This window comes from Aquarana catesbeiana, linkage group LG04 (assembly GCF_042186555.1).
Source record: "Aquarana catesbeiana isolate 2022-GZ linkage group LG04, ASM4218655v1, whole genome shotgun sequence".
Lineage (NCBI taxonomy): Eukaryota > Metazoa > Chordata > Amphibia > Anura > Ranidae > Aquarana > Aquarana catesbeiana.
Genome location: NC_133327.1, coordinates 651,437,205 through 651,462,494, shown reverse-complemented (window position 1 = coordinate 651,462,494; position 25,290 = coordinate 651,437,205). Strand labels below are relative to the sequence as shown.

Below are 25,290 nucleotides of genomic sequence, written 5' to 3'. Positions count from 1 at the left end.
CAACTGCGGGAGCCAAGGGCTGTCCAATGAGGTGAGAGACAGTGGCTGGAGTCACTGCGCTTGTGCGCATCGCTGGATCGGATCGTGCTCAGGTAAGAAAAAGGGTGTGGGGGGGGGGGAGAACGCTGCAGCACAGAAGGTTTTTCACCTTAATTCCGTTAGAACCGCGTCAATACCAGGCCGTATATTAACGTATGGAGGTAGGGAAGTGCTTAAGCTGAACCTAGGCGGACAGAAAATGGGAACTGCCATTGCACTCTTATTTTTAAAGGCTGAGACTTGGAATAAGCAAGTAGTCAGTAAAGTCTAAACCCATAATTTATACTTTTTGCATGTCTGCAAATCAGCTGCAATTCGGCTGCATCCAGGAAAATTCAAAACTGCAACATTTTGTGGACAAATTACAATAGGCTAATACCTACCAGTTGTATAACATTTGATTACGGATGAAGGTATAGTGTAAATAATAAGCTCCAACTGCAGTATTCACTCTCTTCAGTTCTTTCTCTCCAGACACAACCAGTCACCAATTAAGCATTGCTGTACCACTTCTCTTCTGAGTTAAATGATGTCCAAAGCCATTCAACTTGTTTCCTGTAAGCCCAGGGCATCAAGGGCCCAGCTTCCACCCTGGATTTACAGGAGAATGCTGCAGAATTCAGGGCCACAACATTACATGGCACCCCTCTAAGGTTGGATGTGTACTTAGAGATTGTTCCTAGATGAACGTTGACCAGTTTAAGACTGCCATCTAATGTCTATGGGTACCTTCAAAAGCCAATGTTTTCAAGGTGACCGACTGTTGAGGACTTAAATCCTGCAGTGATTCAATAGGTAAAAGTCAATAGGTAAAAAGTGCTTATCGGACAAATAATATTAACATCCAGCATCCAGCCAAAAACATTTCTCAACACTGCATGAATCAGCTTGTGCACCCGCATACATGTTTGTTTAATCTCAGATAGGAAAATTCCCAATGATTTATAGGGTGGAGAGAAAGATGAAGAATCAATGCAGTATGTTTACGCTGGTCAATAAATATAAATGTAACTGTTTGACTGCTGCACATAGCTATAGACATTCATTTCCCCTGAGCTCCAATATGCTGGGTTAAGGTTGATTACAGCAACCATTCCATTCCCTTGTTTATTTTTGAAGACTTAAAAAATGTATTAGTTTGGAAAACCTTCTACCTTCTGTATTCCCCTTATACTCTAATAGACTGTGAGCTCTTCCTCTTTCTATCTCCCCCCTAACCCTAATAGATCAGAAGATTTGCTGCCTTCTATATCCTTCCTTTACACCCCATTAGATTGTAAGCTCTTCCACCTTCTGTATCCTCCCTTATACTCGAATAGACTGTGAGCTGTTCCGCCTTTTGTATCCCTCCTAACCCTCATAGATTGAACGCTTTGCTACCTTCTATCTCCTCCATCTAAGCCAGTTTAGATTGTACGCTCTTCTACTCTCTGTATATGTATGTGCCTTCCTTATAATTGAATAGTATGTAAGCTCTTACAACTTCTGTATCCCCCCATAGCCCAGCAGATTGGAAGTTCTAGCTTGTATCCTCCCTTTTCCCTAAAAGTTTGTATGCTCTTCTAACTTTTTGTATTCTCTTATTCACTTGTTTCCAATTAGAGTGCAACTTCTGCCACCTTCTGCATCAATCATTTATACCCCAATAGACTGTAAGTTGGATCTACTATTAGTATCCTCCAGTATGCTCTGATTGTGATTAAGTTCTTCCACCTTCTGTATCAGTCTCGTATACCCTAATATATTGTAACCTCTTCAAGCTCTTCCACCTTCTGTATCCATCCTTTATATTCTAATAGATTGTAAACTCCTCCACCTTCTTTTTCAATCCCTTATACCTGTCAGAAACCATGAACCAGACCGAGACAGAAGTACAGTAAAATCACACTTGTTTATTAATAAAAAGGTAAATCGAGTAAGCGTAATCAAAGCATAGCCAGAGTCCAGTAACCAGATCGGGTAATCAGCCAGGCCAGAAGTCAGGGATCCAAGTAGAGGAACAGCAAGCAGGATAAGGAGCCAGAAGGGATGTCAGCAAAGCCAGTCTTAAAACAGGAACGCAGGAGATGGTTTCTTGTGATGTGACCAAGGTGAAGGTAGGAATAAAGTGAGCTGGAGATCTTTAAGTAGGCGGGACTGACGAGCAGATCCACAACAGCTGGTTAACTGTGGAGAGAGATGAGAGCTGACAATTAGCCGACAGCTGAGTAAAAATCCCTTTCATTATGCAGAGTTTGCTAAAAAGGGTGTATAGTAACGTGCAGAGTGTTCATTCAGAATTTTTAGGTGTTTGTGTACAGCCACCTGTGCAAATTAGTGACAGGCTGTGGTATACTGGGAACCACATATCCAAGTGCTTAGTTGCATACAGAGGCTATTGTTTTTGCTTTCAGGGCTACTCATCCATCCCTGTATGCAAGTAAATGCTTGGGATGTGCGGTTACCTGCTTATAGCCTCAGTGAGTCATTGATTTGTACAGGAGGCTGTTCACAAACGCCTATCATTCCCGGGCACAAGAATACGCTTGTTTTTTATGGTGTATGGCTCTCTGTGGGCGCCCTTGTCAATGAGCCCTTGTAGTTGATTGGTCAAACTTCTTAATAGTGTCTCTTTAAGTAACTGACTACAGCTATAGACCATTTCTGATGTTATGTCACAGAATAGGAGCAGAAGGGCATGAGGAAAGTTAAAGTGGAGTTCCACCCACTTTTACAACTCTTCAGCATCCCTCACTAAACTACGCACTGTAAACGAATTGGATATTTAAATTTTTTTTTTCTCAGCACCTACTGTATATCTGCTGTATTTATTTTTCACCTCCTCCTCCCTGGCCGTGGCCCATCGCATCATTTCCTGTTTGCAATGCCTTCTGGGAAGGGGTGGCAACTTCCCCTGACACTGCCATTGCTATGGAAACCTGACCTCAAACCTATTACACTGCTTGTGCTGCACTGAGCATGTGCGAGATCTGCAAGGATGAGATCCAGGAAGAAATACAGTCTGGCTTCAGATGCCCACACTTAAGATGGCCACGGCCTGCTGTAAGTTTATAAAATAACAAACTACTGCTATAAACTAACAAAACAGACCTTAGTTTACAGACTTACTTTACTAGAATACATTAAGCTTGTGTATTACAGTGATATTTTTATTTAAAAAGTATCATTTCGGCCGGAAAACACCACTTTAATTTCAATTTTTTCTCAGGAGACATAAATGTATAACTGTATCGTTTTTTTTTTAAATAACAAACATGTTATACTTACCTGCTCTTCGCAAGGGTTTTGCACAGAGCGGCCCCGATCCCCCTTTTCTGGAGACCCCCGGCGGCGCTCCTGGCTCCTCCTCCGCATCGAGTGCCCTCACGCTTTCCATGGGTGTACCTGTGCAGGCGCGCTCCCGTGTCCTGTTGCTGCGTCTATTGACACAGATAGCAGGACCCCCCCCCCCGGCTCCCGTGTCACTGGATTTGATTGACAGCAGTGGGAGCCAATGCAGCTCCCACTGCTATCAATCTATTCAATGAGAACCCAAGACAGCAGCTGGGCTGGTGCTCATCGCTGGAACGATTGGGCTCAGGTAAGATAAAGGGGGGCTCTGGGAGGCAGCTGCAGCACAGAAGGTTTTACACCCTAATGCATAGAATGCATTAAGGTGAAAAACCTTGAGACTTTACAGCTCCTTTAATATAACTAAGAGATGGCAGTCAACATAATATGAATAGTGATTCATGTATAAAATAATTTAATCTCCTGCCCCCATGTGTATTATCTAGAGCACTGCACTAAACATTGTGTATACCATCTGCTAGTCACACTGCAATTAAGGAAGTACTGATTGCATCTAAACTGACCTCATAATATAAACCAACATAATTGCACTTAAAAAAAAAAAAAAAAGCTTCTTATAAAAAAAAAATATGTGACTGTTTAATAAAGAAGTGTCAACTGCAATGACTATGTATAAGGGGAAATAACAATCTGGCTTCAGTAACCTAATGCTAATTGGCTGTTATGGTTTACTGTATTTTGTGCTGACTTAAAGTGGTTGTAAACCCTCTCATATATATACCCTGTGAAGTGACTGGCTTCAGATGATACACAGAGATGAAACAAATCCTCCTACATACGTTTTACTTGTTTATCTGCAGTCTTCTCTTCTCCACATCCCTTCAAAGGTGCAGATTTGTGATAAAGTCCTTCTGTATCTGTGAGGAGCAGGGAGGAGGGGGTGGAGAGCTGCAGTCTCAGACGTGACTCCTGCTGATGGCAAAGGAACAAAACATCAGAGAGAAACGACACTTAAAGCTTTGGAGATAGACAAGTAAACACTACAGATATACAGTATGTGCTTTGTTCAGATTTCATGATTGAGGTTTACAACCATTTTAATGTGCTATTAAACCTAAAAAACTAACTTTAATGTATTGCAGCTTACCAAGTCTGCATTAGTTTCCTCTGGCTTCTTTCCTTTATTTTCACCTCATGTACATGCCAATGAGTTTGTATTTTTTAACTTACTTTACCAGACCATGCTGTCCAACAAATGTGGAAATTAGAGGTTTGAGGCAAACCATTTTCCCCTGGCAGGGGAGCGTACACTAGTCAGCTTTTACTCATTTATGTAAAATCTTTATCCCAAAAAAAAAAACTTTTGCTGTAACTGCTTAGGAAGTGTGTGCTGGAGTTTGGCTTCAATTTGTTAGTCAAGTCTATGGAAACCTGCATACAACATTACCCTTTCTGCAGTTGGACAATGCTGCTGTCCAAAGGTGTCCTCATTGCTCCTTCATTCAGTGGAGACACCCTTGGGCTGCATTCACACTACAGCGTTTGGAATCGCGGGCAGATTTGCCGCAAATCGGCACGCGATTTGACAACGCTGATGTGTGAATGACAAATCGCGGAACTCGCATTTGAGACGCCATTCATTTGATCAACACCTCAAACCGCAGTGCAGGTGTGCCGCGATTGTAGCACGATAATTTGCGCTGCAATCGTGGAAATCCACATCTCAGGGAGCATGTCACCCAAGGAGCTACTTTGGTGCGACATGCTTCCCGTGATGCTGATTGCCCCGATTGCTGCGCAAATTATCATGCGATAATCGCGGCAGAACCGCACCGCAATTTGAGGTGATCATGGATACCTGGTCACCTTAAAGAGGAACCCCCCCCCCACCCCCAAAAAAAAAAATTTTAAGTCAGCAGCTACAAATACTGTAGCTCCTGACTGTTATCATAAGTACACTTACCTGTCCAGGGATCCAGCGATTCTTCAATTAGCTTCGGGTGCAGGCGCCGACATCTTAAGTAGGGGAAACTGGCAGTGCGGCTTCAAAGCTGGTTTCCTACTGTGAATGCGCGAGCCGCCCAGTGCTTTGTGAATGGTCCCTCTGTCTTTTGGGACTTGTGATGTGTCCCTGAAGGCTGCAGGGGAAAGAGGGGGGAGCAACTTCTGTCTCAGATCGCCGTGGCGCATCTGACCAGGTGTGTGAGCGGGTACCTGTCAAAACCAGGTACCCCCCAAAAGTGGCAAAAGTAGCATTGGAGGAGTGGGTTGGGGGGGGTGCAAACAAGTGGAACTTCCTCTTTTGGGATAAGTTCCGCTTTAACCTGGACAATTTGTACTGCATTGTGCTGTTGATTCTTGTCCACTTTCAATCTTCCAGATCAGGCAACAACATCTGTGGGGTTGTTTTCATGTCAAATCCTAAAACAAAAGAGAACCTTAGATGTCTTGAAGGATTGTGGTATTAACCTGCTTGCCCAATAAAAAGTATCACTTTACTTCACATTTATATTTGTAAGTTGAAACTTGCATGATATTTTGCTGTATTTCTTCAGCTTTTGGTGTTTTCAGTTCCTTAATTTATTTTTGGCTTGTTCTTTTTTTTTTTTTTCTTTTTAAAATACTTGATGCATGTAAAAAATAAAAACTCCCCATAGAAATGATTGTCTTAACCAATTAAGGACCAAGCCTCTTTCTGAGATTTGTTGTTTACTAGTTAAAAACAGTTTTTTTAATTTCTTAGAAAATTACTTAGAACCCCCAAATATTATACATTTTTTTTCCTAACACCCTAGAGAATAAAATTGCGGTCCTTGCAATGCTTTCTGTCACACCGTATTTGTGCAGCGGTCTTACAAGCGCACTTTTTTTTGGAAAAAATACACTTTTTCGAATTAAAAAAAATAAGACAACAGTAAAGTTAGCCCAATTTTTCTATATTGTGAAGGATAATGTTACGCTGAGTAAATTGATACCCAACATGTCACGCTTCAAAATTGCGCCTGCTCGGGGAGTGGCGACAAACTTTTACCCTTAAAAATCTCCATAGGCGACGTTTAAAAAATTCTACAGGTTGCATGTTTTAAGTTACAGAGGAGGTGTAGTGCTAGAAATATTGCTGTCGCTCTACCGATCGCGGCGATACCTCAATGTGTGGTTTGAACACCGTTTTCATATGTGGGCGCTACTCACGTATGTGTCCGCTTCTGCACGTGAGCTCGTCAGGACGGGGCACGTTTAAATTTTTTTTTTATTATTATTATTTATCTTACCTTTTATTTTTTATTTTTACACTTTTAAAAAAAAAAAAATTGTACCACTTTTATTCCTATTAGAAGGAATGTAAACATCCCTGTAATAGAAAAAAAGCATGACAGGACCTCTTAAATATGAGATCTGGGGTCAAAAAGACCTCAGATCTCATATTTATACTAAAATGCAATAAAAAAAAAACACAAATACATTTTTTATTTAAAAAAAAAAATGGCCCTTTAAGAGCTATGGGCGGAAGTGACGTTTTGACGTCGCTTCCGCCCTGCAATGATATGGACATGGGTGGGGGTCATCTTCCCCGCGTCTCCATGTCAGGCCACAGGAAGGATCCGATCGCGGAAGGGGTCCCTCTCCCGGCGCTGATAAAAGTTATCTTGCGGCGAATCCGCTGCAGAGACCACTTTTATCTTAAACCGGACCGCTCACTGAAGAAGAGGATACCGGGGTTGTGGCAGCTAGCTGCTGCCATAACGATATACTCCTTCAAAGTACCAACCTATAACGACGGTGGGCGGTCCGGAAGTGGTTAATAACATGTTTAAAGCTGAACTCTGTGTTGGAATTCACAAATAAAATGCATGTGTATGAGGCTGTTGTTTATCTGTTGTTTATGCCAAAAGAGTTGCATTTCTGCTTAGAGGACCTGATTTTTCTCTGCTGCAGTAAAACTAAAGCTGCGTACACACGAGCGGAATGTCCGGCAGAAAAAGTCAGACGGAAGCTTTTCATCGTCTATTTCGATCGTGTGTGTGCCCCATCTGACTTTTTTTTTGGAAAATTCTGACGGACCTAGAAATAGAACATGTTCTAAATATTTTCCGATGGAACCAATTCCTATCGGGAAAACTGCTCGTCTGTATGTTGTTCCGACGGACCAAAAACGACGCATGCTCTGAAGCAAGTACGAGACGGAAGCTATTGGCTACTGGCTATTGAACTTCCTTTTTCTAGTCCCGTCGTACATGCTGTACGTCACCGCGTTCTGGGCGGTCGGACGTTGGTGTGACCGTGTGTAGGCAAGACTGCTTGAATGGAATTCCGTCGGAGAAACCTTTGGAGTTTATTCCGACGGCAAAACCGGTCGTGTGTACGCGCCATTAGAGGTCTTGTCCCTCCCCAATCCTCTGACTGGACAGTGAAAGGAGAAGCAGCAGACTGAGCTCATCCCTCTGTCACTCTGCTTTCTCCTCTTCAGTATGCTCCTTGTTACCAAATGAGCACTGCAGACTGGCTGGTTGGCTCCTTGTGATAATTTTTTTTTTCTCCCAGTCTGAGCTCTGAATTACAAGGAGCTAATGCCATTTCAGATTCAAGTACTTTACATCATAAAGTGAACCTGGCACAATATTATGGTGCTTTGATGAAGGCTTCATAGCCAAAACGCGTCAGCTTAGCCTGTACCTGTGTACCCATGTAACAAATAAAGTACTTTTATTTAAGAGCACCTGAGTTGCCAGCCTTCCTGATTCACGCCTGGTACAATATTATATTTGGACTAACAAAACTCCTAGGAACACTTCAGGTGCCACCAAGTAGTTAGTAGTAGTTAGTCATAGTTATTTGGAGCTGCTCTGAAATGTTGAAGATGTTTCAGCACCTATCCAAGTGGCTTTTTCAGTTCTAATGAATTTTCAGTGTTTATAGCATCACATTGAATGGCACCACAATGACTGAAGTATGCTCATTAGAACATGGTGGTTTAACAAATGTTCGCACCCCACTTATGTTCTTGGATAGTTTTTTTTAAACGTTATTTATTTTAACTACTTAAGGACCAGCCGCCGCAGTTGCCCTGGGGCAATGTGGCAGCTTCCGGCGAATCTCCGTCATTGTATGTCGGCTCGTACACTGCGATTTGTGGGCACGCGCAAGCCCCCGGAGGCCCGCGTGTGCCCACTGGCCAGCGGGGGAGCAAATCAGTGGGTGGGGTAGACACTATGTCCGCCGGCCACCCGCGATCTTTCCCCGCAGTAACTAAAAGAGTATCTGCCTATGTAAACAAGGCAAATCTTCGTTCTGACAGGGGAGATCATACAGATCCTGTCTTTGTGCTATACAGGAAGACGGATCTGTGTGTTTCCCCAGTCACACAGTCCCCCATACAGTTAGTAAACATACTGAGGGAACACCTTTGACCCCTTGATCGCCCCTGATGTTAACCCCTTTCCCTGCCAGTGTCAGTACAATAACTGCATTTTTTTAGCACTGACCACTGTAATAATGTCACTGGTTCCCAAAAAAGTGTCAAAAATGTCAGTTAGTTGTCCGATCTGTCCACCGCAATGTCGCAGTCCCGCTAAAATTCACTGGTTGCCCCCATTACTAGTAAAAAATAAATAGTAAAATGTCATAAATCTATCCCCAATTTTGTAAACACAATAACATTTGCACAAACCAATCAATATACACTTTTTGCGTGTTTTTTTTTTTTTTTACCAAAATATGTAGAATACATATTTGCCTAAACTGATTTAGAAATTAGTTTTTTTTTTACATTTTTTATTTTGGATATGTATTATAGCAAAAAGTAAAATATATTGTTTTTTTTTTTTTTCAAAATTGTTATTCTTTTTTCGTTTTTAGCGTAAAAAATAAAAACCACAGAGGTGATCAAATATCACCAGAAGAAAGCTCTATTTGTGGGAAAAAAAATGATATCAATTTTTTTTAGATACAGCGTCGCACGACCGCACAATTGTTTGTTAAAGCGACGCAGTGCCATATCGCAAAAAATGGCCTGGTCATTAAGGGGGAAAATCTTCCAGTCCTTAAAGCGGAGTTCCACCCTAAAGTGGAACTTCCGCTCATCGGATTCCTCCCCCCCCTCCGGTGCCTCCATTGGCACCTTTCAGGGGGGAGGGGGGTGCAGATACCTGTATAATACAGGTATCTGCACCCACTTCCGGAAATAGCTAGCCGCAGCCCGCCCACCCCTGTTGTGTTCTGGAAAATACACAGTTCCCACAACACAACGGGGCCCAGTGTAGACGCGCAGCGCGACTCGCGCATGCGCAGTAGGGAACCGGGCAGTGAAGCAGCAAGGCTTCACTTCCTGATTCCCTGACCGAGGATGGCGGTGGGGGCAGCCGAGAGACGAGCGACCGATCGGCTTCGGCTGCCGACATCCCTGGACCCAGGGACAGGTAAGTGTCCATTTATTAAAAGTCAGCAGCTGCAGTATTTGTAGCTGCTGGCTTTTAATATTTTTTGTGGACCTCCTCTTTAAGTGGTTAATATGTTTACAGTGAAAACACTGTTCATATACATGAAGGAACATCACAGAAAGGACAATTAAGATAGATCTTACACATAAATAGTGAATGCTATAGTGACAATACAAGATTTCTCATGAAGGTTGGTTAAGCATGTTGGAAATAATAAAACGAGACAAGACAATAATAACAAGAAGCAGAAAAAAGTATTACATGCAGGGATGAGAGTTCCAAAGTACTGGATTTTGCAAGTTGTACAGAGACACAATTGTTCAAAGACTTTCTAATTGAATTTAAGGCTAAAATTCATGAAAACTGGAGCACACAGAATCTGGTGCAGCTGTACATTGTAACCAATTGGCTTCTAATTTTAGCTTGTTTTTTGACAATAAAACCTGGAAGCTGGTTACTATGCACAGTTGCACCAGTTTTTGTAACTCACCACCTAAGTGAACCCATTCATTCTCTTCGTTCCTCCCAGAACCTCCTGCTCTCTAGCTCAGGGGTCCCCAACCCCCGGGGCCGCGGTCCGGAGCCGGTCCGTGACCTGTTGAGGGCCGGGCCGTGGGGCGGGAGAGTGGCAAGACACACTGCAGATCAAAAACGTTCTAGTTTCTTCCTCTCCACGAGAGCCGGTCTTCCCCCAAAATGGTGGCGGAGACCAAATCACCAGTGCCGACCCCGGACCTCTAGCAGCGGCTCTGATGATACAGCAGCAGCACGGAGGTCTCATAATGGACCATGCAGGAGACATCCTGCAGTCAGGCCACTCCACACCATTCACTCAGAGCGGTTAAAAATGAAGAGCTATTATATTCAATTGCCATACAGTAGGGGGGTGAGTGGTGGGTGAGCGAGTAAAGCTCCGCCCCCTTTCAATAGGTGGTGGCTGCTCTCCTCCTGATGCCCCAGGGCACAACAAACACATGGATGCAGGAGCCTGGTGATCTGAGATGCTCAGTGAGCTCTGTGCAGTAATCCACCTACTGATAGCGTTTCCATAGAAGTCTCTGTGCAGTCAAACCTCTCTGCTAATGATCTGTAAATACAGATCATTAGCAAAGAGGTTTGACTGCACAGAAATTCCTGTTAAAACCCCATCAGTGAGTGGCAACAGTATCACCCAGCCCCCATCGCTACCAACCACAGCAATGACACCCCCCCCCTTCCCCCCGCGGTCCCTGGAAAAATTTGCCACACGATACCGGTCCCTGGCACCGAAAAGGTTGGGGACCGCTGCTCTAGCTTCCTTGTCACCTCCTCCCATGCTCCCCTCCAGGACGTTTCCCGAGCCTCTCCTATCCTATGGTACTCCCAACACCAATCTGCCTGAATATCTCCTACTCTGTTTGCTTTTAGGTGCTCCATGAAAAACTCTTCTCTTCAGAAAAGCCTATTCTGCCCACACCTAACAACTGTACTTTCTCCATCAGCTCATCCCCCACACTTATTACCTTTTGTATCACTTGACCCTCCCTCCTAGATTGTAAGCTCTGACGAGCAGGGCCCTCTGATTCCCCCCTGTATTGAATTGTATTGTACTTGTACTGTCTGCCGTCATGTTGTAAAGCACTGCACATACTGTTGGTGCTATATAAATCCGGTATAATAATGATGATTATTATAATAAGTGTAGAAGAAGGGAAAAGGGTAATGAAAAAGATGTAAAAAAAAAAAAGACCTCCAAAACATCTAATTCCTTGTGATAATTTGGGTACGTCCTCTACTTTAGTTGTCTCGTGTGTCAGGTAGAAGAGATAATTATCTAAACGGAGGAGGGAGATCCTGTAAGAATTAAAGGGGGGGATAAGAACTGGTAAGAGAAGGGAAGGGGTAGGTGACTGATGGAGAATGGGGACCAAGATGTCCAGAAAATAGGAGCCACATAGTCATTGTGTTTACTTTCAATTAATCAAGGGTACCTTATAAACCATAATTCAGTGCCTTTATAGGTTTCATATGGTCTTGCATGTTCTACCCACTCCTTCAGAAAAGGAACCATGGGAGATCTCCAAAGTCTGGGGATCAGAACACGTTCTGCGTTTATCAAGTGTCTGGTCAAATAGGTGGTAGATTGAGACCGACTATTTCAACATATAGTAAGAAGATTTCTGGGGAGTAAGGGAGGTTCAGGCCAGTGACTTGTCTAATCAGTGAAAACGATTTTTTTCCAGAGAGTTTGTAGTGATATGCAGAACTAAAAGATGTGGCTCGGCGAGCCATTATCCATTCAGCATTGCCAGCAAGTCATTGGATTGAGTGGGTTTCATTTATTCAATCTCATAGTATAGTTCTATACCAAAATGAGAGGATTTTGTAATTCATGAACTACTATGAGCGAGCTGACAGATGTTGGACCACTGGTCATCTGTTAGTGAGATCTGTAATAACGTCTCACATTTTTGTTTGAAGCCGGAGGTTCTTGGGCAATTAACATCTACCTTGACACATTACATGACACCATAATGATTGGATAAGGTGACTTGAGATACTTGTGTAGCACTAAATACTGGTGTATGTTCCTAACAATATTTAAATGTAAAAGATAAAGGCTGCCAGACCAAAAACATTTGATGGAGGTCAGCTAGGGTTAATCCTCTATTCCTCCTAAAGTCCTTTTTGTTTTGGTTTGGGGTATTAATTATGTATTTTTTATAGGGCTGGGAAAATTAAAGATTAATTCCTCGATTAATCGTTATTTTTTTGATCGATCAAAATTATTTTGATCGGTGCTTAGCTCTACGCCGGCTTCCGGGTCTTCAGGGAGTTCCGTCGGAGGTCCGGTGACGTCATGGACATCGACATCACTGGATTCCTCCCCCCTTCCCCAAGTGCCTCCGTCTGCTAACGAAGGGAAGGGGGGAGGAGTCCGGTGATGTCGTCTGTGAAATCATAAATTTAGGATGACAGATCCTAACGATTTGATTGATCTCAGTGGTCAAAGTATTCAGATAAACATCTATGTAAATCCTGGACTTGGCTATGAAAATCAACATATCTGAGGGCTTTCCTGGCTGTAAGTCAGTTTGACGATGAACTGACATTGATTGGTTATCCAGCAATCAAGAAACATTTATGATGAGGGCACTTTTTTTCCAAAGAGCTGACACTTTGCTGTCTCAGCAGGTGATGGATGTCTCTGTCTCTTCATCGGTCCCCCTGATGCACAACGGTGCATAACTGAGGAAGTTCTGATTGAACGTAACGCGTACGGGGGAGGAGATACGCATGACCTCAGCTAAAAGTAGTTGGATCTGTATGTGCGTTATAATTAATCAAAATTAGTTGATTAATCGATTAAAAAAGAAATCGATTAATCAAACATGAAAATTTTAATCAGTAACAGCCCTAATTTTTTAGCATGGGTTCAATTCCTCATGTGTATGTTCTACACAACCTGAAAACATGTTTTGATTTTAACACATGAATATGCTTTGGAATCTATGCCAGTGAAATTAGAATTTCTGCACATTTATGTTATTGAAATTTATGTTCTTGAAAGATCTGTGTACTTGGAACATTTGGCAGAAAATTAAAAGGAATGATGCAATTAAAAAAAAAAAAAATGTTTTCTTTACATTTGCAATTTTGACCTGCTGAGCTGGGAATGGACTTGGTGGCGACAGCTTAAGTAGCAATGTCCAACTCTGTGGAATAATGAGCAGGACCCAGCAGACTCAACTATCATAGAAATGGAACAGTGCTAGGGGGTTTCTCCTGTTACCTACATATGAAATGTTTGACTTGCGCTTCCAATAAAATATCGGCTAATCTTCATCACATGAACATGTTAGACATTTTTATGGGCAAGTGCATAAGTTACGTAAAATTTCCCATTTGCTAGGCAAGATGGAGAATCTGTAATGAAAATAAACAGGCTGACAGGCCTCGGTGAGTAAGGTCTTGTAGCTGTGCTAGATTGTCCTAAAACGGAATGAGCATTCATGAACTATTCATAAATTAACCGCTTAAAGACCACCCCATGTACATATACTGCAGCAGGGCGGCCCTTAAGCAGATGTTTTGGGGATGTGAGAGCTACAAAGGCACATGAAATTTGGTCAAAATTCATGGCAAGATGAATGCAGTATGTTATCAAAAAATACTGGAGAAACATTTGCATTCATCAGCCAGGAAGCTGCGCATGGGACGTACTTGGACATTCCAACGTGACAATAAACCAAAACACAAAGGACCAAGTCGACCTGTCATTGGCTACAGCAGAATAAAGTGAAAGTTCTGGAGTGGCCATCTCATGGCCGTCTTCTGATCTCAATATCATTGGGCCACTCTGGGGAGATCTCAAACGTGCAGTTCATGCAGCACAGCCCAAGAATTTACAGGAACTGGAGGCTTTTTGCCAAGTGGAATGGGCAGCTTTACCATCTGAGAAGATAAAGAGCCTCATCCACAAATACCACAAAGGACTTCAAGCTGTCATTGATGTTAAAGGGGGCAATACACGGTATTAAGAACTAGGGTATGTAAACTTTTGATCAGGATCATTTGGGTAGTTTCTGTTGTGATTATGATTTAAAAAGAGTAAACACAGTTGATTGATAATAAATGGCTTCAGCCAAACACTAACCATGAGTGAAAGAAATGTTTTTGTGTTATTCATATTCTCTGAAAAATGGCCAAGAAATCATAAATTCTGCCAGGGTATGTAAACGTATGAGCATAACTGTACAGTCTTTCCCTTCACTTATTAATTCACTCTGATTGAATCAACCTATCCCTCATTAATAGAATCACCAGTGACCTTGGCTATACTAGAGGTGAAATTTGCTCCTCCTCAACCCAAGTGTCACATAACTGGCTCATTTTTTTTACCTTTGCCGATTCGTTCGGCGGGAAGGATTGATTTTTGGTCCTAAACTTGTTCTGTGTGGTGTCTCCCTGTACCTGGTCTTGAGGTTTATCAGCACCTACCCAGTATGTCCTTAGGAAGCTATTAAAATTGTAAAACGCGTTGACACGAAGGCATGGAGAAGCTTATATATTCTACTCATTGATATTTTCATACAGTAATTGTGTCCATTAAGGATTCTATACAAGATATTCAAGATCCATACTTCCATGTCTATTCTATTCGGTATCTGTTGACCTTGTCAGTTAGTAGGGTGTTTTTGTCTGTTCCATGTTTTTTCAATAATTTGTAATAAAGACATTATATTTTTATAAACTACTGCCTCATGTTATGACCACAAAGTCAGCTGTGCTTTGATAGTTTCAACTCATTCAATCCTTTTCAATTGTTGAGAATACAAATGGTCTCAGGGAGGGTTAGATGATAAAGGCATTTCCATTTCCTCGCGAGAGATAGACAGGCAATAATGAGTAATAAAGCAATATTGTATTTTAAGTGTTTTGGGTAAAAGTTTTTTTTTTTCTCTCCTGGCACACCTCGGATTAGCTATCCTATAGTGTTTCCCAAGCCCTAACCCATGGAAACATATTCTTTCATACATTCTACTATCAATGGTGTTTGGCTGACTTTAAGTGGGTAAAAATGTTTCTATAAATTGAGACTTTATATATTTTTTCATTGATTTCAAGTTCCTTTCCTTTTATATTTACTTGCTGTATTTGTCTTGCCGTTTTTCATGTGTGGGCTGCATCCCGCTCTGTCTTTGTTTACTGTGCAGTTCTATGCCCATGGATCACACTACTTCCTGGGATGCTGCAGCATTGTTTTTCTTCCCTTGTCACCACCCATAGCCCCACCCACAGCTCCGCCCAAAGACTATAAGAAGCTCAGCTTCTACAAACCTGTTGTCATTGGCTTGAAGAAGGAACCAATGAGTAGTTCCGAAACGCGTCCCATTTTGATGACATATTTCCTCTTTGTGGTCCATGCTGGTTGTTGTCCCCTCCCTCTGACGTAATTTACGGGATTCATGCTCCAAGCTGACTCAGACGACGCTTCACCAGTGTTCCCAGAGCCTGGGGTGTTCACCTGCTGGTTATCCGGGGACCTTCTGCTGCTGCATATCGTTATCCCTGGAAAGCTGTGATACCCTGGGACCTCCCGATGCCGGATCACCTGCTTCACACATCCATGTTATGCCTCTTCTTATCCTTGATTCTGTAAGTGTTTTTAATCTTGTTTGGGGATATTAAAAATTTTAATTCTGCACTTAGAGGCGCCTTTTTTTCTTTTATCTCTTTTCTATTAGAGATTGCTTCCCTCTTTGAGTGCAGCCCTAAGTGTTTGAAGACCACTTCATCCATCCAACAAAGACACTAACTGCCGGGTCCTGACATTCTGAGTGCCCTTGACATTCATTCATGAAAATGGCTATAGTAATGTTGGGTGCTGTAATGACCACCAGCTGGGAACCGTAGACAATCAGAGTGAAGAAATGTCATCAGCACACCAAGAATTCCTCAAAGTGTTCGAAGCTTTATTTACATGGTCCACATACAGCAACGTTTCAGAGCCACAGGGCCCCTTCGTCAGGTAACTTGCCTGACGAAGGGGTCCTGCGTGGCTCTGAAACATTACTGTATGTGGACCATGTGAATAAAGCTTTGGACCCTTTGAAGAATTCTTGGTGTGCTGATGACATTTCTTTACTCTGAACTGTGTAGACACATTCTCTTTACAAAACTAACCAGTGAAACAGCCTGCTGAATTAATCTCAAATTGATAGAGATGTATGGGTTTTTTTTTTTTTTTTTACATTCATACTTACCTAGGTGGATGCAGCATTGGTCCGATGGTGCATTTGTCCCCCCGGCGCCTCTACACTGAGAACTGAGTGATCAAACACAGCCAATCACTCGGCACTCACAGCTCTGTGAGCAGAGAGCTGCTGACTGTCAGTCAGCTACTCTCTGCTTTGCCCACCCATGCTCATTGGAGCGCTGGGCGGTGGAGGGGGCGGGAGCTGCCGTCTCAGGCTCTCGGTGGCTCGTTGAGAGCCTGAACCGGGTGCCGATCCAGGGATCTGGGTGGATCCCGACTCTATTTTCGTAATGACACCTGAGCCTGGACCGACCCTGGGACATCAGCAGAAAGCGGACTTCAGCCTGGTGTCTGCTGAAAACGGGTCACAGGAGTGCCAAACGAAATGCACTCCTGTGATCCACAGGAGAAGTACAGCCAAACAAGCTTTGGCTGTACTTCTCCTTTAGGTTAAATCTATAGGAGCAGTGAATCTCCTAGACCTAGTAGTATCCCCAATAGGTAGCAGGGCCTGCAGAACTGGATATCCCAAGAGATATAAGGAATTGCAGGATTACTCAAGCACAAGGAGGATTGACCCTTGAACAGTAACAAATCCATTTTCAGGACTGAAGACATAGTCATAGTTGCACATGGCGATGGAAACACTACCAGACATGTGTCTCTATGTAAACATAACATGATCATGTAGCACTGTAGCTGTCACTCGTGGGTCAGTGGCCCTGCTCTTCCTTAGCAACAAATCTTGAGTGCTTATGGTAACATTTTATTACACTTCTATAAAAAAGTCAAATGTGGCAGCTGGCAAGTTTCATTTAGACCTTTAAAGGCTTAACGTTAATCAGGCTGCTTACAGGGGAACAAAGCTACCAGCTGTTCATCATTGTCGCTCTTTATGAAGCAGACTGAGATATCACAATAAAATAAACGTACATTATAGTTTACATCCATAATATTGTTCTGAGTATTGTGCATAGGAAGGTTGTGCTGGATATAAAAAATGGCTGAGGCAAATTCCAGCTCAGGGCTTTAGGATCCCCCCCCCAAGCTGTTTTGCCTCCCACCCTTCCTTGGAGCACCGCTATACCCTTTAAAAAAATATCACTATCCACTTGACCTCCAAAAGATTTACCCCCCTTCATGATCAGGCCAGTTTTTGCTGTTTGGCACTGCGTTACTTTAACTGACAATTGTGCGGTCATGCAACACTGTACACAAATTAAATTTAAATATTTTTTTTCCCCACACATAGAGCTTTCTTTTGGTGGTATTTGAGTACCACTGGGTTTTATTTTTTGTGCTATAAATGAAAAAAGCCTGAAAATTTTGAAAAAAACCCAATATTTTTTACTTTCTGCTATAAAACATATTAAAAAAAAAAAATCAAAATCAAATTTCTTCATAAATTTAGGACAATGTGTTCTGCTACATATTTTTTGGTAATTTTTTTTCCTAATAAGCATATATTGATGGGTTTCGTGAACGTTATAGCGTCTACATACTATGGTGTATATATATTGCATTTTTAAATTTTTTATTATACTAGTAATGGTGGCGATCAGCGACTTATAGTGGGACTGCAATAGTAATGTGGGCAGTTTGACACTAGCTGAGCCTTTTTGGGCACCAGTGACACTAATACAGTGCTTAAAATATGCACCATCACTGTACTAATGACACTGACTCGGAAGGATTTAAAATCTAGCACGATCAAAGGGTTAACTGTGTGCCTTATCAATGTTTGTGTGTTTACTGTGAGGTGCTGTTACTAAGGGACGTGCTGGTTTTTATTCCCTGCTTTTGTGTCTAATCCCACGGGCAAGCCCCCTACCTGGAAGTGCTGGATCACGTACTTGGATACATGATCACTCTATGATACAGGAGCCACTCTGCCACCATACTCATATGTAAGACGGTCAGTAAGTGGCTATACATAGCTTTATTTTCCCACTTAACAGTGCCATAGCCGAATGATGGCTACAGCACAGCTCAATAACTCTGGGTGGGTGTACTATGACGTACACTGGGCTGTCCAGGCGGGTTATGGATCGCGGTGAAGGACCAATGACAGCAGCCCTTTACCACGTGATCATGCCATCCAATTACGGAGCAATCAATGTAAATAAACCGATGTCATGTCCAGTTCTCTCCACTGCTCACACCGATCGTGTGAGCAGCGGAGGGAGAAGCTGCAGCGTGAGGCTGCGTGAGTTTTGTTTTACAAATTGCAAGTGCCCTGCAGTGCCCATCTGCTCCCCAGAAGTGTCCCATCTGTGCCCCGGAAGTGTCCCATCTGTGTGCCATCTGTGCCCCGGAAGTGTCCCATCTGTGCCCCGGAAGTGTCCCATCTGTGCCCCAGAAGTGTCCCATCTGTGCCCCAGAAGTGTCCCATCTGTGCCCCAGAAGTGTCCCATCTGTGCCCCAGAAGTGTCCCATCTGTGCCCCAGAAGTGTCCCATCTGTGCCCCAGAAGTGTCCCATCTGTGCCCCAGAAGTGTCCCAACAGTGCCACATCTGTGCCCAGCACTGCCACATCTGTGCCCAGCACTGCCACATCTGTGCCCAGCACTGCCACATCTGTGCCCAGCACTGCCACATCTGTGCCCAGCACTGCCACATCAGTGCCCAGCAGTGCCACATCGTTGCTCTACAATGCCCCATCAGTGCACATCTGTGTCCTATTAGTGCACAGCAATGCCCCATCGGTGCCCCAACAGCCCTGCAAAGCCCCATCAGTGCACATCTGTCCCCTAAAGTGCCACATCTGTGCTACATTAGTGGCACTGTAGAGCACAGATGTGGCACTGAAATGCCCAATAGTGCTCATCAGTGCCACCCTATCAGTGGATCCTCCTCAGTGCCGTAGAAAAATGTGTTTTCATTTTCTTTCCACATTTTTCAAAAACTTGTGGGAAAAAAATGTCTTGTTCAAAAGACTCATTATGCCTCAGAATATACGTTTGGGCGTTTGGTTTCCAAATTGGGGTCATTTTGTGGGTATTTCCATGGTCCTGGTGCTCCAGGGCCTTCAAAAGTGTGACAGATTGTCAGGAAATTAAATGTGTAATTTATGTCCCTAGAACACCTGATGGCGCTCCCTGCATATTGGGCCTCTGTATGTGGCCAAGCTGTAAAGTCTCTCACATCTGGTATGGCCATACTCAGGAGGAGTATCAGAATGTATTTTGGGGTGATTTGTGGTATGTATATGCTGTGTGTGAGAAATAACCTGCTAATATGACAATTTTGTGAAAAAAAATAAAATAAATCTTCATTTTGCAAAGAATTGTGGGAAAAAAATAACAGCTTCAAAAAACTCACCATGCCTCTTACTAAATACCTTGGAATTTCTACTTTCCAAATAAGGGTCATTTGGGGGGTATTTGTACTTTCCTGGCTTGTTAGGGTCTCAAGAAATGGCACCATAGATTAGACTCTATAACTTTCACAAAGATCAAATAATATACACTAATTTGGGTTATGTTTACCAAAGATATGTAGCAGTATACATTTTGGCCAACATTTATGAAGAAAAATTACTAATTTGCAAAATTTTATAACAGAAACGAAGAAAATGCTTTTTTTTTAACAACATTTTCATTTATAGCGCAAATAATAAAAAACCCAGTGGTGATTAAATACCACCAAAAGATAGCTCTATTTGTGTGAAAAAAAAGGACAACAATTTTGTATGGGTACAGCGTTGCATGACTGAGTAATTGTCATTCAAATATGAGAGCTCTGAAAGCTGAAAATTGGCCTGGTTAGGAAGGGGGTTTAAGTGCCCAGTGGGTAAGTGGTTAAGGTGTTTTTGAACTGATCTGGTATCATCACAGGTTCTCTTCATCATCATCACAGAGATTGTAAAATGAAAAATGAACAAGCGGTTACCTTCTATAGTGTGTACTTTTCTCAATCCAAAGCACCTATTGTGATTTCTGTCTCCTCTATCTTCCCTCTGCTATCTGCATTAGTCACTTCTAACAGGTTATGTCAACAACACATAATCCTAGGGGAGAGTTTGAGCACGCAGCCTGTGATCCACCATCTCAGTTGTGCATATTTCCTTTTGAAACTTTGTAGAGGAGTGTATGTCCTTTCCCTCAACTCAGGTCTCAGATTACACTCGGCTTCCTGCTCTATGCTGTGCCGTGTGTGACGTCAGACTGCCGCCCCCTGCCTCTGGAAGCTCAGAAATGCTGTACAAACTGTATACTTCACAGCTATACAGTAACAGCTCTGGATAAAAGAGGGCTTTAGATAAACAGGTACAACTGAGGCTAATCATTTGAGTGGGGATATTTAAGGGTTTACAACCACTTTAAATGTCTCTGGGACCCAGATATTGGGTGACACTGGATCGGGTGACTCTGCAATGAACTGTACCTGTGTTAGCTTAACCGCTTAACAACCGGCCCATAGCCAAATGACGGCTACAGGGCGGTTGTTTAACTCTGGGAGGACGTCCAGGGACGTCCTCCCAGAATTCTGCTCTCGCGCGCCCCCTAGGGCGCGCACTCGAGAGCATCCGTGACCGCCAGGTCCAGAGGACCCGGTGCATCACAGATCCCGGTAAATGGCCGCTGATCGCGGCCGTTTACCATGTGATCGCTCCGTCAAATGACGGAGCGATCACATGTAAACAAACCGGCGTCATCTGATGACGCCGGTTCCTCTCCTCCCCTCTGTGTACCGATCGGTACACTGTGAGCGGAGAGGGGGATGGATGGATGGCTGCAGCGTTGTGGGCTGCATGTGTAGTACCCACAGCGCTGCACAGAGACATCCAGCCATCCATCCATCCATGCTCAGCCATCCCTACTACTATGCATGCCCTGCAATGCCCTCTGCAATGCCCCACAGTACTCTGGTATGCCCCACAATACCCCTGCAATACTCTGCCATACCCTGCAATACCCCTGCAATACTCTGCCATACCCTGCAATACCCCTGCAATACTCTGCCATACCCTGCAATACCCCGCCATACTCCGCAATACTCTGCCATACCCTGCAATACCCCGCCATTCTCCGCAATACCCCGCCATACTCCGCAATACTCGGCCATACCCTGGAATACCCCGCAATACTCTGCCATACCCTGGAATACCCCGCAATACTCTGCCATACCCTGCAATACCCTGAAATACCCCGCAATACACTGCCATACCCTGCAATACCCCGCAATATCCCGCAATACTCTGCCATACCCCACAATACCCAGCCATACTCAGTGATACCCAGCCATACTCTGCAATACTCAGTGATACCCAGCCATACTCTGCAATACTCAGTGATACCCAGCCATACTCTGCCATACCCAACCATGCTCTGCAATACCCCGCAAAAATCTGCAATACTCTGCCATAACCTGCAATACTCTGCAATACCCCGCAATACCCAGCCATACTCTGCAATACTCGGTGATACCCAGTCATACTCTGCCATACCCAGTCATACTCTGCCATACCCAGTCATACTCGGCGATACCCAGTCATACTCGGCGATACTCTGCAATACCCAGCCATGCTCAGCCATACTCGGCCATGCTCAGCCATACCCGGCCATGCTCAGCCATACCCGGCCATGCTCAGCCATACCCGGCCATGCTCAGCCATACCCAGTCATACTCGGCGATACTCTGCAATACCCAGCCATGCTCAGCCATGCTCGGCCATGCTCAGCCATACCCAGCCATGCTCAGCCATACCCAGCCATGCTCAGCCATACTCTGCCTCTGTATGTGGCCAGGCTGTGGAAGTCTCACACATGTGGTATAGCCGTACTCAGGAGGAGTAGGAGAATCTATTTTGGGGTGTCATTTTTGATATGTACATGCTATGTGTTATAAATATTGTATAAATGGACAACTTTGTGTTAAAAAAAAAAAAAAGCGTTTTAACCACTTCCGGCCTTCCGTCATACGACGTCCTTGACTTTGTGCGGGGATATCTGAATGATGGGTGCAGCTACAGGCATCATTCAGATATCATCTTTTTCAGCCGGCGATTCCCTACACCATAAGAATGATCATAGCGGCTGTTACACTGCTTGATCGTTCTTACGGGAGGCGAGAGGGGACGTCCTCCCCTCCCGCCGCCCTCCGGTGCTTCTACCGACTCACCACTATGATCGAAGCCAGGATCTTTTTTTTTTTTTTTTTTTTTTAATTTCAGGCACAGCCTAGAGGTGAGATTTGGGGTCTTATTGACCCCATATCTCACTGTAAAGAGGACCTGTCATGCCATATTCCTATTATAAGGGATGTTTACATTCCTTGTAATAGGAATAAAAGTGATCAAAAATTTTTTTACACTAATTTGGGTTATTTTTACCAAAGATATGTAGCGGTATAAATTTTGTCCAAAATATATGAAGAAAAATGACTAATTTTCAAAATTTTATAACAGAAACGAAGAAAAATTAATTTTTTTACAGATTTTTCGGTCTTTTTTCTTTTATAGCGCAAAAAATAAAGAACCCAGCGGTGATTAAATACCACCAAAAGAAAGCTCTATTTGTGTGAAAAAAAGGACAAAAAATTCATATAGATACAGTGTTGCATGACTGAGTAATTGTCATTCAAAATGTGAGAGCACCAAAAGCTGAAAATTGGTCTGGTTATTAAGGGGGTTTAAGTGCCCAGTGGTCAAGTGGTTAAATCTAGAAACTGAAGCTGCACTTTATTTTTTTTTAAGATTCTGAGAAATTATCTTTCTACTTTCTTGGCCAAGCTGGAGTTGGACTTTGAGGCCTCATGCACACGGGGCGTTTTTACAGCTGTTTTTAGAAGCGTCAGACAGTTTTTTTTTTTTGCAGCTTAAAAACACCCCTCCATGTTATTTTATGGCCTCATACACACACACACAGGCTTTTAGGAGCTGTAAGTGGCATAGGCGTTTTCAAGCTGAAAAAAACCAAGGACCAGCGAGTTCTGAGGCTTGGTGTTAGAGCTGTAAAAACGCCTGACGCTGGTAAAAGCTGCTAAATGCGGCTTAACGCTGGATACTGACGCGTTAAGCCTCGTCACGGGGTGGCCCCGCCCCATGTCTTTATAAGTAATGGCGCACGGCGGACCTAGCATTACAGTGGGAGAGAGCATCGAGAGAACATTGGAGGAAGAACAGAGGGAGAAGACAGCGCAGAGAGATTAAGAGGGGAGAAGACATCAGCGGAGGAGGGGGAAGAACCGGAGGATGAAGACATCGCCGGAGGGAGAAGAAATCGGAAGAGACGCCGGAGCTGCCTTAGTTAATTACTTTAAAAACTGTGTGCTGTTTTCATTCTTAACATTTTTTTTGGGTGAATGGGTAGGGGTACAATGTACCCCATACTCATTCATATGGGGTGGGGGCCGGGATCTGGGGGCCCCCTTGTCAAAGGGGGCTTCCAGATTCCGCCCCCTTCCACAGACCCCGACAACCACCGGCCAAGGTTGTCGAGAAGAGGCGCTTGTCCCCATCAACATAGGGACAAGGTGCTTTGAGGTAGGGAGGCACAGGTCCCCCTGCCCCAAAGCACCCACCCCCCCATGGTGAGAGCATGTGGCCTGGTATGGTCCAGGAGGGGGGTGGGCGGCACTCACTCGTCCCACTTCCTTTTCTGACCTGCCGGGCTGCATGCTCGGATAAGGGTCTGGTATGGATCTTGGGGGGGGGGGGCGCAACACCATTTCTTTTTTGGCGTCACGGGGTGGCCCCGCCCCATGTCTTTATAAGTAATGGCGCACGGCGGACCTAGCATTACAGTGGGAGAGAGCATCGAGAGAACATTGGAGGAAGAACAGAGGGAGAAGACAGCGCAGAGAGATTAAGAGGGGAGAAGACATCAGCGGAGGAGGGGGAAGAACCGGAGGATGAAGACATCGCCGGAGGGAGAAGAAATCGGAAGAGACGCCGGAGCTGCCTTAGTTAATTACTTTAAAAACTGTGTGCTGTTTTCATTCTTAACATTTTTTTTGGGTGAATGGGTAGGGGTACAATGTACCCCATACTCATTCATATGGGGTGGGGGCCGGGATCTGGCGGCCCCCTTGTCAAAGGGGGCTTCCAGATTCCGATAAGCCCCCTTCCACAGACCCCGACAACCACCGGCCAAGGTTGTCGAGAAGAGGCGCTTGTCCCCATCAACATAGGGACAAGGTGCTTTGAGGTAGGGAGGCACAGGTCCCCCTGCCCCAAAGCACCCACCCCCCCATGGTGAGGGCATGTGGCCTGGTATGGTCCAGGAGGGGGGTGGGCGGCACTCACTCGTCCCACTTCCTTTTCTGACCTGCCGGGCTGCATGCTCGGATAAGGGTCTGGTATGGATCTTGGGGGGGGGGGGGGGCGCAACACCATTTCTTTTTTGGCGTGGGGGTTCCCCTTAAAATCCATACCAGACCCTTAACCGAGCATGCCAGTTTTTTTTTTTTTTTTTTTCATTTTGGCGAGGGGTTCTTCTTCAAGATCCTCACTACACAAGCCGCGCCACAAGTCGGATCATCATCATCCAACTTTTGGCGCGGCTTCTATTCAAATCAATAGGGAACCATTGATTTTGAATAAAGGCAGAGAAACGCTGCTAAAAGCTAGAGCGGCTGAACGTGCATTAACGCCAATGCAAAAAGCTACTAAATGCACATTTTTACAGCTGCTTTTTCCTGGCATTGGTAGTGGCTTTACAGCTCGTTTTTTTTATAACACCCCGTGTGCATGAGGCCTGAAGCACACACCTTTTATGGTTGGGCTTTTGTTTTAAGCTTGCCAAGTCTGGTGGGACAGCAATAATTATCTAATGGCGCTATA

At 44.0% G+C, this 25,290-nt stretch overlaps 1 protein-coding gene and 1 long non-coding RNA gene across 6 annotated transcripts in view; one reads left to right on the top strand and one right to left on the bottom strand.

The window, feature by feature from the left end:
- Nucleotides 1-25,290, top strand: part of THADA (THADA armadillo repeat containing) — a 904,047-nt gene that overhangs the window by 477,814 nt on the left and 400,943 nt on the right. The window lies entirely within an intron of this gene.
- Nucleotides 1,912-4,963, bottom strand: LOC141141617 (uncharacterized). The gene is made up of 2 exons (XR_012244168.1): nt 4,170-4,963; nt 1,912-2,205 (listed from the first exon to the last, which is right to left on the bottom strand). It is a non-coding gene; the product is annotated as an uncharacterized lncRNA (long non-coding RNA).